General features: G+C 37.1%; 1 protein-coding gene across 11 annotated transcripts in view; it reads right to left on the reverse strand.

Annotated features, from left to right (window-relative positions):
* Positions 1-13,141, reverse strand: part of ERBIN (erbb2 interacting protein) — a 180,960-nt gene that overhangs the window by 132,366 nt on the left and 35,453 nt on the right. The window lies entirely within an intron of this gene.

The following is a 13,141-nucleotide window of genomic DNA, read 5'->3' on the forward strand; positions in this document are numbered from 1 at the left end:
GAGAAGGGAGAGGGTTGACATGTTGTGGGGTTGTTAACCAATGTCATAAAACAATATGTGTACTACTGTTTCATGAGGAACTATTTGTTCTGTAAGCCTTCACCTGAAGTACAATAAAAAATAACACACACACACACACACACACACACACACACACACACAAAGAGATGGGCATCTGACTCAAGCTAGTCAATCATTTTCTCTCTCCCAAGAATTTGTATACGGAGCTAGAAGACAGCAAGTCTAGTCTCTGCATCTAGCTGAACTGTAACATCTGAAGCCAGGATCTGTTGAGCTGCCATCTTCTTGCATATTGGATAAGGACAGAAAGCTCCTTTAAAGAGAGATAAGCATAAAATAGTCATGGTCCTGGGCTCCTGATGGCTTTCCAGTTACTTGTTCTAGTTCCTTCCTAAGGCCAACTGCATTCTAGCCCTTGAGTGCCCATTAAGACACCCCTATATCCTTATTAATCGATTTTTACTCTCTTGAGTTAGTTGTCTTCATCCAAAGAGTCCTACTAATAATATACTTGACATATACAACAGTTCCTAAACTGATAATCTGAATGTTCAAATACACGCAAAATCAAATATACATACTATCATCAATTAGTTTGCAAATCACTGTCCCCATCTCCTCCCATCTATCCTCAAGGGCTCAATACCTATTCTAAAAAGAGAACTTTGTGTTCCAAAATTAAGAGACCTGAACCCAAAGGCTTGATGCAACAGACTTCAAACTCTAAAAATGCCAGCAGCACAGAACAAGACAGTATCTGTAATTGTCATAGCCACTTCTAGACATCTAACTCTGCCTTTTTCATTACACCTCAACTAGTCTAGAGCTATTACCAAAGCTACTAAACCCCATGGGTACAAGAAGGTCTAACTCAAACACCGAAGAAAGAATCACAAAATCAATCACAAATAGAATCAGCCAAATTAATGTTTAATGTTAAAGGACTGCATTTAGCTTTCTGATACTAAATTCGATAATATGAAAACAGTAATGACAATAAAGAAAAAAAACATTCACTGACAATACTAATATAAATAAGGAGTTTCTAATTCTAGACACATAAGAGCAAACAATGATGTGTGATACATCCATAGGAATAATACAAAGGTACAAATTTGGAACGAAGAAGACCAAAAGGTATGGTGGTAAGACAACAGTCCAAAAGGACAGAACAGCACATGAACCATATATGAACCAAAGTGTAGAACAGCTCTGTGCATTGCTAGCAGATGAAATTAGAGGAGTAGGGACAGATTTTGAAGTATACAGGGATGAGACTGGATGATCAGCAGAGGGGGAAGAAATTAAACGTTTTCAATGTCATGCTAAGTAATGTGGACTTTAACCTGTAAGCAAGCCTCCAACCCCTAGGAATCTGCCTCAGAAGGTCTGGAGTATGGTCCAGGCATGTGTGCATGCTGTAAAAGCTCCTAAGGTGATTCTATTATCATTATTTCATTATTATCCCTTGCCTCTTCTGTGTCCTCCTCTATCACTGACATAAAGCAGATGTTTAATAAACTTCTAGAATTAATGTAACAAAGGAGCCCTGGTGGCCAACAGTTAAGATCTCCACTGCTAACCAAAAGGTTAGCATTCAGCCGCTTCCGTAAAAATTACAGCCAATAAAACTCTACGAGGCAGTTCTGCTCTGTCATATAGGGTCGCTATGCATTGGAATCGACTCAACGGCACCCAACAACAAGGTCTAATTACTAATTACTTTAAGGCAAATATAACAGATTCACTATTGCTTAGTTGTCTATTTCAGGCCTCAAACCCCAAGAGCAGTATTACCCTTCACTGAAATCAGCCTAATATCAGAGGTTCCGTGAACCTGACTTTCTTATTTAAAAGAAGTACTCACACCAAAAATGCAAATCACCTAAAAATGAATCAAATTTATCTTATTAAAATTCTACTACCAAATATAACTCATAAAATTTAGTCAGAAAAACCAATCTTTGTAAAGTAATTTAATACACTCTTATTTTTTATTTTATTCTTATTTACTTTTAATACATTCTTTATTTTAATATTCTTATTTATTTTCCATGAAAATTTCATGTAGTTTTTTAAGAAAATAAACTTTAGAAATAGTTGACAGAGTGATAAACTTTTAGGTTCATCTGTGAACCTCAAAAATCTAGTGGATCTTTTTTCCACTTTTTCCACCTCCAAGCTGTACACTTTAATATTACTCAGTCAATAGTTTCCAAATAATAATAATCAATGTACACAGAAAACTGTTTTATAATAGTTCGTAAAGGTCAATATGAGAATTCTTGTTATGCAATAAAAGCTATTTTAAAATAGTTGTTTTGATTAATTCCATCAAAAATTTAGCTCTTGAAAAGTCATTACTAACATGACAGGAGTTCCGTGAATAATAGACTTACGAACTGATTTTAAAATAAGACAACTGTGTTTTTTGTTTTTGTTTTTTTAATCAAGTACTCTCAGGACAGATAGCCTGGAAAACAAATATAGAAACACTTAAATTTACTGAGGAGGTTACACAACTGGAAAAGCTAGTTTCCTAGGAACAATGAACGTAAGGATTACAAATCAGAACTTTTAGACCAGCCAAGGAGACCATCCTAGTTTTGAACAAAATGTTAAAATCATCCTTAATTAGTGTTACTAATTAAACCAAACTGTTCACTGACAGATAAACAACACCGGCTTTTCATCCTTTAATTAAATGTGAATAGTTGCACAGAGGCTATTATGATCAAGGAAAAACCATTTAGCCAGTTCAAGTATTACTTACTTACCTTCCTAATCTCAGGATGAGCCATCTATTTGAAGAAAACTGTTCAAATGTTTCGATGAGAATTGTTAAAATAGGACACAATAATTTAAGGTACCTAGTTTTTCAATATTAAGTCTAAAAAATGAATATGAAACATCTTCATTTGTTAATACCTAAGTGTGAATATACCTTCAATTAACATAGCAGACTAATAAAAGGTTGTGAAAGTTTCAACAGATTCATACTGTACAAAATTGTTTCCTCTCTTGAATTGCTTAAGAGATGATATACGTCATTCCACCCACAAATTACACACACACACACACACACACACACACACCTGTAAACTGTATTTTAATCTCTCAAGCCTTATGGATAGATATGACAGTTTTCTAACAGCTGACTACGTAAGTTTATACAATTTCTCCTCCAGTCTCACAATAAAATTTTACAAGTGACATCATTTGGCAATTAATGCAGAAAACAAGAAAATCTCAAATCAAACAAGTTTTACATAAATTTTGGGACACAGACAGGTAGGTCAGGATATAAAGAAGTCACTGGTCTACTTAAAACAGTAGCAACAGAACTTCTGTGTTCAAATGTAAAATCACTCACTATTGATTTTCTTCATTCAAATAACATCTTTAGTAATACATTATACATTTACAAAGAGTTCCTGGGTGGTGCTAAAGGTTTATGTGCTCAGCCACTAACAGAAAAGTTGGAGGTTCAACAGCCAGAAGTGCCTCAGAAGAATGGCCTGGTGATCTACTTCCAAAGAATAAGTCACTGAAAACCCTATGGAGCACAGTTCTACTCTCAAACATGTGGGGTTCTCCATGAGTCAGAATCAGCTAAATGGCAACCGGTACTGGTACTGTGCATTTTTACAAAGCAACAGGTGCTCTGCCATCCACATAGCTTTAAAAATAAATGTGATACATTCAAGAATTTTAACCAGTAATTACTCTAACAGGCATTTCTTGCACATGCAATTTTAAAGATACAAACTTATAAGAAACCTGCCTTACAACTTTCAAGCCAAATGCCAGATGATTGGTTTCCTGCAACACCAAAAAGATAGACTATATCAGACACCTCAGGAATCCTTCTCATTAGTGACTCGCCTATATTGTCTCTCTTGGTTTCATAGCACAGGGATAGCATCAAACCGGCTACTTGCTCTCAAGACCAAAAAGTACCTTCCTTACCAAAGATAATCCAAAAATTCATCATTACACATTCTCTAACTCTAATACAAAGTAGTAGACTCTGAAAAATAAAGCAGTTGACAAAAATATCAGGAGTCTTCTTTAGCATTATAAGATAAAGATGGTATTTCTAATTGGAAATAACTCTGAATACTCTTGATTCCAAAATGAAAAAACCAAACCCACTGCCGTCCAACTCAGAGCGACCCTTAGACTCTCAAAAGTATCATCTTCACTAAGCATACAGCTATTGGTAATACAGATCCTCAATCTCTTAACCAAATCCTTAAGCATTTGTCTTGTAGAATTTAGAATTTTTCATTTAGTAGAATGGTAATAAGCAATAAATACTGAATATTATAAAACATCTCCAATGAGTGGCAATGACTATTGCACAACATGACTGATTTTTGTATGTGATACCACTAAATTGTACACATGAAAAACACTGAACTAGCAAATGCTGTATTATATATATTTTTAGGAAAAAAAAAAAAAAACTCTAGTTGAGTAGGGGTCCATGCCCCATAATAAAATATATCTCGGTAGAGAAGTATAATGTACAAATACTCATTCTAAACTAAGAAAATGACACAAATAAATAACAAAACCACCCTCTTATTAGTTCAGGTTAGGTCAAATTTTGCCACCAAATGAGTTAGGAAAAAAGTTTAATTTTCAGAACTTCCTGAATTTCAGAACTGCACAGAAGGGATTGTGGACCTAAAGTTAAGATGTTTTAAGTAGCTCTTTTTATCAATTAACAATTTCCTCTTTTAATGTAAATTAAACACAAACAAATATCCAGGTTTAGGGAATTCAGACTGACAATGGTTCTAAAAATGGTTATTCTGAAAAGGTGTGAGGACATTTTCAGCTGTCACAGTGAATGGACTTGCCAGGTGAGGGATGGCTGACGTCCTGTAATGTGAGGGCCAGTCCCACACAACTTTAAAATGTCCTCAAGTCATGATGCTGACAGATACAATTATCTGGGACTAGAACCTAACTCTGTGAACATACAAAGTTTTCTGCACTATTTTCATGGTTTGTAACTACCAACTAAAGTAAGAGTAAATTGTTTTGTTTCAAACTTTATCAAGAGTTTTTTCTGCATTTTAGAAAATCTTGTCACAGGTGGCAGTGCCTCTTCTAACAGTATTTTAGTTGCCAATACAACACACCTGTTATCAATCTACACGTATAACAGTCGCATACACAGTGAGTCCACACACAACGGTAAGCATCTAATCAGTGATTCTGAACTCTGGCTGCACATAAGAATCATCTATGCCCAGATCAATTAAATGAGAATCTCTGCGATACACGACCTAGGCATCAGTATTTTTATTTTGGTTCACTGTTTGTTTGTTAAGGTAAAGTTTATGAATAGTAAAATGCAAAGCTCTTAAGTGTATAATTCTATTAGGATAAGAAACATTTCAATAAAGATACAAAACACTTCCATCACTCAAAACGTCCTTCATGTTCCCCTCCAATAAAATCCAACTCCCAGAGGCAACCACTCCTCATATTTCTAACACTAAAGCTTAGTTTTTAAACATCATATAAAGAGAATCACATATTATGTACTCTTTTGTGCCTGGCTTCCTTCACTAGGAGCCCTGGTGGCGCAGTGGTTAAGAGCTCGGCTGCTAACCAAAAGGTCGGCAGTTCAAATCCACCAGCTCCTCCTTGGGAACACTATGGGGCAGTTCTACTCTAACCTATAGGATCACTATGAGTCAGAATCAACTCATTGTTTTTTTTATTACGTACTCTTTCGTGTCTGTCTTCTTTCACTAAATGCAATGTTTCTGAGATTCATCCATGTTGTATCAGTAGTTCATTCTTGACTGCCAAGTAGTATTCCATTTTATGAATATACAACAATTTGCTGAACCATTCTTTTTGTTGACTGACATTTGAGTTGTTTACATTTGGCGGCTATAAACTGTTAAAAGACTTTTCTGTATATTCTGGGAGACTTATGTTTTCATTTCTCTTCGGCAAATACCAAGGACGGAAATAATGGGTAGGCATATGTTTAAGTTTAAAAGGACACGCATCACTATTTTTTAAAGTTCTCCAAGCAATTCCGAAGTGTAACCAAAAACTACTAAAACTACTTCATTAGGTTTTCCAACATAGTCATGACTAAATATTTTATTACAACTGTTTCTTTCTCTTTTTTTATGTATTCTTTGTTACAGTTAATAGAAAATTATGTTGTCTTTTTTTTCCTGTGTAATGGTAGGTAGATTATAAAAACCGGTTGCCATTGAGTCGATTCTGACTCATGGCCCATGTATGTCAGAGCAGAACTGTGCTCCATAGGGTTTTCAATGGCTGATTTTTGGGGAAGTAGACAGTTCTTTCTTCTGAGGCACCTCTGGGTGTATGCAAACCTCCAACCTTTCAGTTAGCAGTAGAGCACATTAATCATTTGCACCACCAAGGCAGATTATACTATCTATGAATTTCATTTCAAATAGAAAAAGGCATTACAAAATATATGCTATATTGCTTTATGAAAAGGGGGCACACAGTCTGACAACCACTGCTCTACAAAAGCAAACTCATCTGAACCACAACATGCAAAAACATACAAAGAAATTTTTTTAAGGCATTATAAGACATAAAAGGTGTGCTAGGCTTGATCTTTGGGGATCATGAGCCTTTATGAGAACCAGATGAACTTGCTGAAGCTGACACCAGAAAAATGAAAAGCTACACAAAATTCTGATTCTGTATTCAATTTATATTTGTGAACTATGAAGTCTATTCTCAGAATACTTACAAGTCAATGGATCAATCCCAAGTTAAAAAAAACTCTGCTGTTGATATTATAATGAATTAATGCATTTATATTAAATTTTATGAGTCTGGATTTCATTTTTTTTCCTAAGGTTTACAGCATGACCAAAGCCAGAAATCATAAACCCAAAAAATTTAACTACATAAAACATATGACAAGACAGCATCAACAATATTAAAAGACACAAGAAAAAGAGATGGTGCCCAGCTGCCACCACCAACTGCCCTAATGGGGATCACGAGAGACGGTCCCAGACAGAACAGGAGAAAAATGTAGAGCAAAATTCAAATTCACAAAAGAGATCAGACTTACTGGTCTGAAAGAGACTGGGGGAACCCTGAGACTATGGCTCCCAGACACCCTGCTAACTCAGAACTGAAGCCACTCCCGACATCCATCTCTCAGCCAAAGATTAGACAGGCCAATAAAACAAACAGTAATACACATGAGGAGTGTGCTTTCTTAGTTCAATCAAGTATACGAGACTAAATGGGCAACACCCACCCGAAAGCAAAGACGAGAAGGCAGGAATAGACAGGAAACCTGGATGAGTGGACATGGGGAAGCCGGGGTAGAGTTGGGGAGAGTGCTGATACATTGCAGGGACTGCAACCAATGTCACAAAACAATTTGTGTATAAATTTTTGAATGAGAAACTAATTTGCTCCGTAAACTTTCAACTAAAGCACAATAAAAAAAAAAAGAAAGAAAAGAAATCAAAAGGATCTGCAATATTAAGATTTCTTCCAAATCAATGAGATAGCCTCAACAGAAAAACTGACAAAGGGCAATAAACACACGACTCCTAAAATGAAATAGAACTGGCCAATGTATATATATAAGATGCTAACATCATTAGTTAAGCCAAACAAAAGAAATTAAAATATCAAATTATCATTATTTACATATCAAATTGGCAAATGTTTAAAAGACTGGTAACAGCCAGCGTTAACAATTCTACGTAGAAATACATCTACTCTCACACACTCTCAGTGAAAGTGTACACTGGTATAACCTTCTTGGATTACAATACAATTTGACAACATGCACATAATGTTAATACTCAATAGTTTCACTTTTAAAAATGTATCCTTAGGGAAAAAATATAACCTTAGGAAATAATAGTACCCCTAGACAATGTACCAGAGTTTCAATAAAGGGTTAAATTATAACAGCACAAATCAGGGCGGGCATTAAATATACTTACTTAATAAGTGGCTGGTTAAATAAACGACAACCCAGACAACTGAGTATCATTACACAGATAAAGTATATTTACATGTACTAATACATATAAATGATAGATGCCTTTAATAAAGGAGTGGAAAAAGTAAATTAAAATAGTATATACAGTATTAGTCCATTTTCATAAAATAAATACATACACAGAAAAATCTGGAAGGACATTCCCAAAAAAATGTTAAAGCTTTTTTTTGAAAAGAGCAGATATTTTCACTGCCTACATTTCAAGACTGTGTATGTTTTTACAATGGTACTTACCACTTTTCATTAAATATTCAGAAAACAGCAAAATATTTCCATTTTGAAAAAAATACTACTATGGAAACAGTAAGTCCTTTGTAACTTCCTATGACATACAAAGAGCTCAGTATTTTTCTCTAGGTACAAAGTTTACTTTGCTTCTCAAATACTTTTTGAAAACCAAGTCCTGCTGATTCCTAATTATCACTCAATGATTCACAGGCTTCCAAATCGAAAATTACTGTAATTTTTTCTTAAATATGCTAATGTTCTCTTGCCCCTAACAACACAGAAAAAATTTTACTATTCTGATGGCTTAAAATTAATCTAATGATTAGAAATCAATACGTTCAAAGGCTATACAGAATCTCTTCAAGCCTAAAAAGAAGTGGTATCCTTCACACCTCTGTAAATTTACTGGGCGGGTACTGTGTTGGACAATGATTATTCAGATAGCTAAAAGAAAGAATCATTCAACTATTATTGACGACTATAGTTCAAGGAACACTCAAAGTAAAACCACAGATGCTAAGCTGCGTTTAGTTATTATTACCATATCTAAGGAGTCCCAGTGGTGTAGTGGTTAAGAGCTCAGCTGCTAACCAAAACGTCAGCAGTTCAAATCCACTAGCCTCTCCTTAGAAACGCTATGCGGCAGTTCTATTCTGTTCCCTAGGGTCACTATCAGTTGGAATCAACTCAAAGGCAATGGTTTTTTTTGTTTGTTTGTTTGTTTTGTTCCATATGTAAACAGTAACTTAAAAATGCTATGTGGGCATTAAAAAATAACCGACACACACACACACGCACGCACGCACGCACACACCCCAAGGGCCTTCAGTTTCTCATCACAAACTACTGGAAGATTAAAAAATAACCGACACACACACACACACACACACACACACACACACCAAGCAAGGGCCTTCAGTTTCTCATCACAAACTACTGGAGGATTCAAAAACATAGTGGACACTCAACCACAGAGAGCATTCTTAATATATAACAGTAGTCACATTTCAAATACGTAACATTAGACAAACGTGAACTCTTCTCTTGCTACAATAGTTATCACTGGATTCTAATAACTTGTTGACCAGAAGTTATCTCTTGTCCTCTAGACAGAAATACCTGGGATATAAGACAATTTTGTCAAGAAAGAAAACCTATAAATATTAGCCTGTATTCTGAATTGCTACACACTTTGAGAGCTAATTTTCTTTTAAGAAATAGATTAAAGTAATTGAAAAGCACTGACAAAGTATGAAAAACTCAGTTTGTAATTCACTACATGCTCTGTGTAAGGAGCCCTTGAGGCACGATGATTAAGTGCTCAACCGCTAACAGAAAGGCTGGTGGTTTAAACCCACGATCTGCTCTGCGGGAGAAAGGACCTGGCAATCTGCTCCGGTAAAGATTACAGCCTAGAAAACTCTATGGGACGGTTCTACTCTGTCTTACAGGGTCACTATGAGTCGGAATCAGCTCGACTGCATACAACAACAACATGCTCTGCAGATGCAGATTCCTAAGTACTAATTCTACCCACTACCATTGAGTCAATTCCGACTTATGGCAACACCACGTGTTACAGAGTAGAACTGTTCCACAAGATTTTGTTTAAAGAAGCAGATTGCCAGCCTTTCTTCTGTGGTGCCGGTGGGTGGGTTAAAACTGCCAACTTTTAGGGTAGTAGCTGATCATAAACCACTTGCAAACAGCCTTTTTTGGCAAAAACTGAAAAATCAATCCTCGAATTCACAGGTAATTATAAAAGGTCCTGAATAGCCAAAACAATCGTGAAAAAGAACAAAAAAGGAGAACTCACACTTCCCAATTTCAAAACAAACTTCAAAGTAAAACTAATCAAAGCAGTTTAGTACAGGTATAAGGATACACATATAAAATCAAAACCAAACCAGTGGCCGATGAGTCAATTCTGACCCACGGCGACCTCAGGAGTTTCACAGAACTGAGCTCCCATAGGGGTTTCAATGGCTGTGACCTTTCGGGAGTAGAGCACCAGGCCTTTCTTCCAAGGTGTTGCTGGGTGGATTCAAACTGCTCACCTTTCAGTAAGTAGCTAAGTACTTAACTGTTTGTACCACCCACGGACTCCATATAGTCATACTGACAAATGATACAGAATTAAAACTTCAGAAATAAATCCCAACATCTATGGTTAATAGATGTTCAAAAACAGTGCCAATTCCACTTATGGAGAAAGAATAGTCTCTTTAATAAATGGTACCTGGACAACAGAATTTCCACATACCAAACAAAGAACATGGACCCCTATCTCACACGATATAGAAAAATTAACTCAAAATGGATCAACAATCTGAACATAAGAGCTAAAACCATAAAACTCTTAGGAAAAAACACTGTAGTAAATTTTTAGAATCTTTGATTTGGCAGTGAATTTTTTACATATGACATTAAAAACATGAGCAAAAAAAGAAAGAGAGGTAAACTGTACTTCATCAGAATTAAAAACTTTGGAGACTTCCAGGCAACATGGCGCTCTAGACAGAAGCACCACGCCATCCCTCCACAGCAAAGATCTGAAAAACTAAGCCAAACAGAGAAAATAGCAATCCTGAAACCCTAAGCATCAAATGAAGAGATAAAGAACTCAGCCAAGCACCAAATGGAGTGAGAAACTGACAGAGAACGCAGAGAGCAAGGAGAGATTCATGCAGAGATCCCCTATCAGCTAATGTGGCGCGGATCTCCCATCTTGGACTCCTATCAGAGATCAGCAAACACACGGTACGATAAAGCAGCTTCACAGAGCCTCCCAGCAGGAGACAGAACAACCAGTAAACAGCGATATACATCTTCCCACCCCCACCCTTCTTCACCCCAACTCAGCCTCCTCGCTTCCCACGGCCACATTCTCTTGGCCAGGAAGCACCGGCTGCGTGGATTCTACCCGCCTACACCGCCTGACTCCCTGAGTGCCATTTGTTGGCTGCTGGTGTTGCTTTCTTCCACTTCTTTTTGATTTCTTCCTTACTTCTCACCACCTCCCCCTCCTTTCTTTCAAATACCTGGCTCTGAGCGCCATCTTCGCTTCTTCCTGAAAGGCTGTGAAACTCCACTCAACTGTGAAACTGCTTCCTAGACCAAGCTACCACGCTGATGGGATCTCGGGGCTTTTTGCTTGTTTGTTTTCCTTCTCCTTTCTCGAATTGGGAGCCCATTCTAGCCAGGCATTACCGCACACCTTGGGACCTACCCCCTCACTTTGCACAGACACACAGAGGGATCCCTGAGGGCATTTCTTTTTTGTGTTTTGTTTTTTTGAGAGTTTTTCTTCTTCTATTTTTTAATTCGTTTTCTTCTCTTTTCCCTCTTTTTCCTTTTTTGTCTTTCTTCATTACTCAGTTTCTCGTCTCTCTATAACTTCATTCTCTTCCTGTCCCCTGAATACCCGGCGCTGAGTGACACCTCTACGCCTTCTAGCCAGGTTGTACTTCAACGTCTGGGACCAACTTCCCCAGACCTTCTAGCCGCACCAGAGAGATCCCTGGGAGCTTTTCTTTTTTCTTTATAATTGTTATTTATTCATTTTTTTTTTCTTTTTTACTTCTTTTTGTTTTTCTCCATTTGATAGTCTCTCATCTCTCCATTCCAAAGGCAAGCTCCCCTAGCACACTTTTTTGTTTGTGTCTATGTTTTCGGCTCCCACTCCCTTCTCCATCCTCCCATAACCATCTTAGCTCCACACATCAAAATCTAACCCCTCCTTCCTACCTACCTGCACTATGCGCTGAACATCACACTCTTAAGCAGCACAGGCTACTGGAACCTGCCCTGCCCTGATTCCCAGTCCACACCGACAGCCCTGGTATGTGCCACAACAACAACCCATCCCAGCAACTCCCCTTCAGCTGGACCTGCCATGCTGTACCATACTTGAGTGACTGACCCTGCCCATTGGAAAAGGAGGTAAAAAGTATCGTGCCCAGTGATGAGCAAATGACAAAGAATGCACAGACCACCGGCTCAGACATAACCAAATAAAACAAAAAATCAGGATGAGAAAAAACAAATCTACAAACAATAAATGATGAAAATCACCACTGAATGCCCCAAAGACGGCAAACAATATCAAAACACTTACGAAAACAGGACAGGATGGTTCCAGTAGGTGTCCAAAATAAAACACCAGATGACCCTCCAGTAGAAGACAAGGTGCTACACCTAACTGATAGGGAATTCAAATCTCTAACATTCAGAATTATCCAAGAGTTGAAGCAAAAAGCAGACAAAAAGGAGAAAAAATAGACAAATTCATGGAAAACACAGACAAAAAAAATGGAAGAATTCAGGAAAATAATTCACAAACAAAATACTCAAATAAATTCACAACTAGAATTTATACAAAAACAACAATTAGAAATCCAAAAGATAAACAACAAAATTTCAGAAATGGATAGTGTCACAGAAGAGCTGACGAGCAGATTTGAAACGGTGGAAGACAGGATCAGCGGAATTGAAGACAAACACTTGGATACAATTCTGAAGAAAACTCAGAAAAAAGAACGAAGAAAAATGAAGAGACCCTGATAATTATGTGGGATACAATCAAAAGCAAAAATCTGCAAGTGATTAGAGTTCCAGAACAGTGGGAAAAAACAGACAACACAGAGAGGATCACAGAAGAACTGCTGACAGAAAACTTCCCCAATATCAGGAAACATGAAAAGCTGGCCATCCAAGAAGCTCAACGAACCCCATATAGGACAGACCCCAAAAGAAAATCACCAAGGCATATCATCATCACACTCGCCAAAACCAAAGACAATCCGGAGAGCAGCTCGTGAAAAACAAGAAGTCACATAC

This window comes from Trichechus manatus, unplaced genomic scaffold (assembly GCF_000243295.1).
Source record: "Trichechus manatus latirostris isolate Lorelei unplaced genomic scaffold, TriManLat1.0 scaffold00029, whole genome shotgun sequence".
Taxonomy (NCBI): Eukaryota; Metazoa; Chordata; class Mammalia; order Sirenia; family Trichechidae; genus Trichechus; species Trichechus manatus.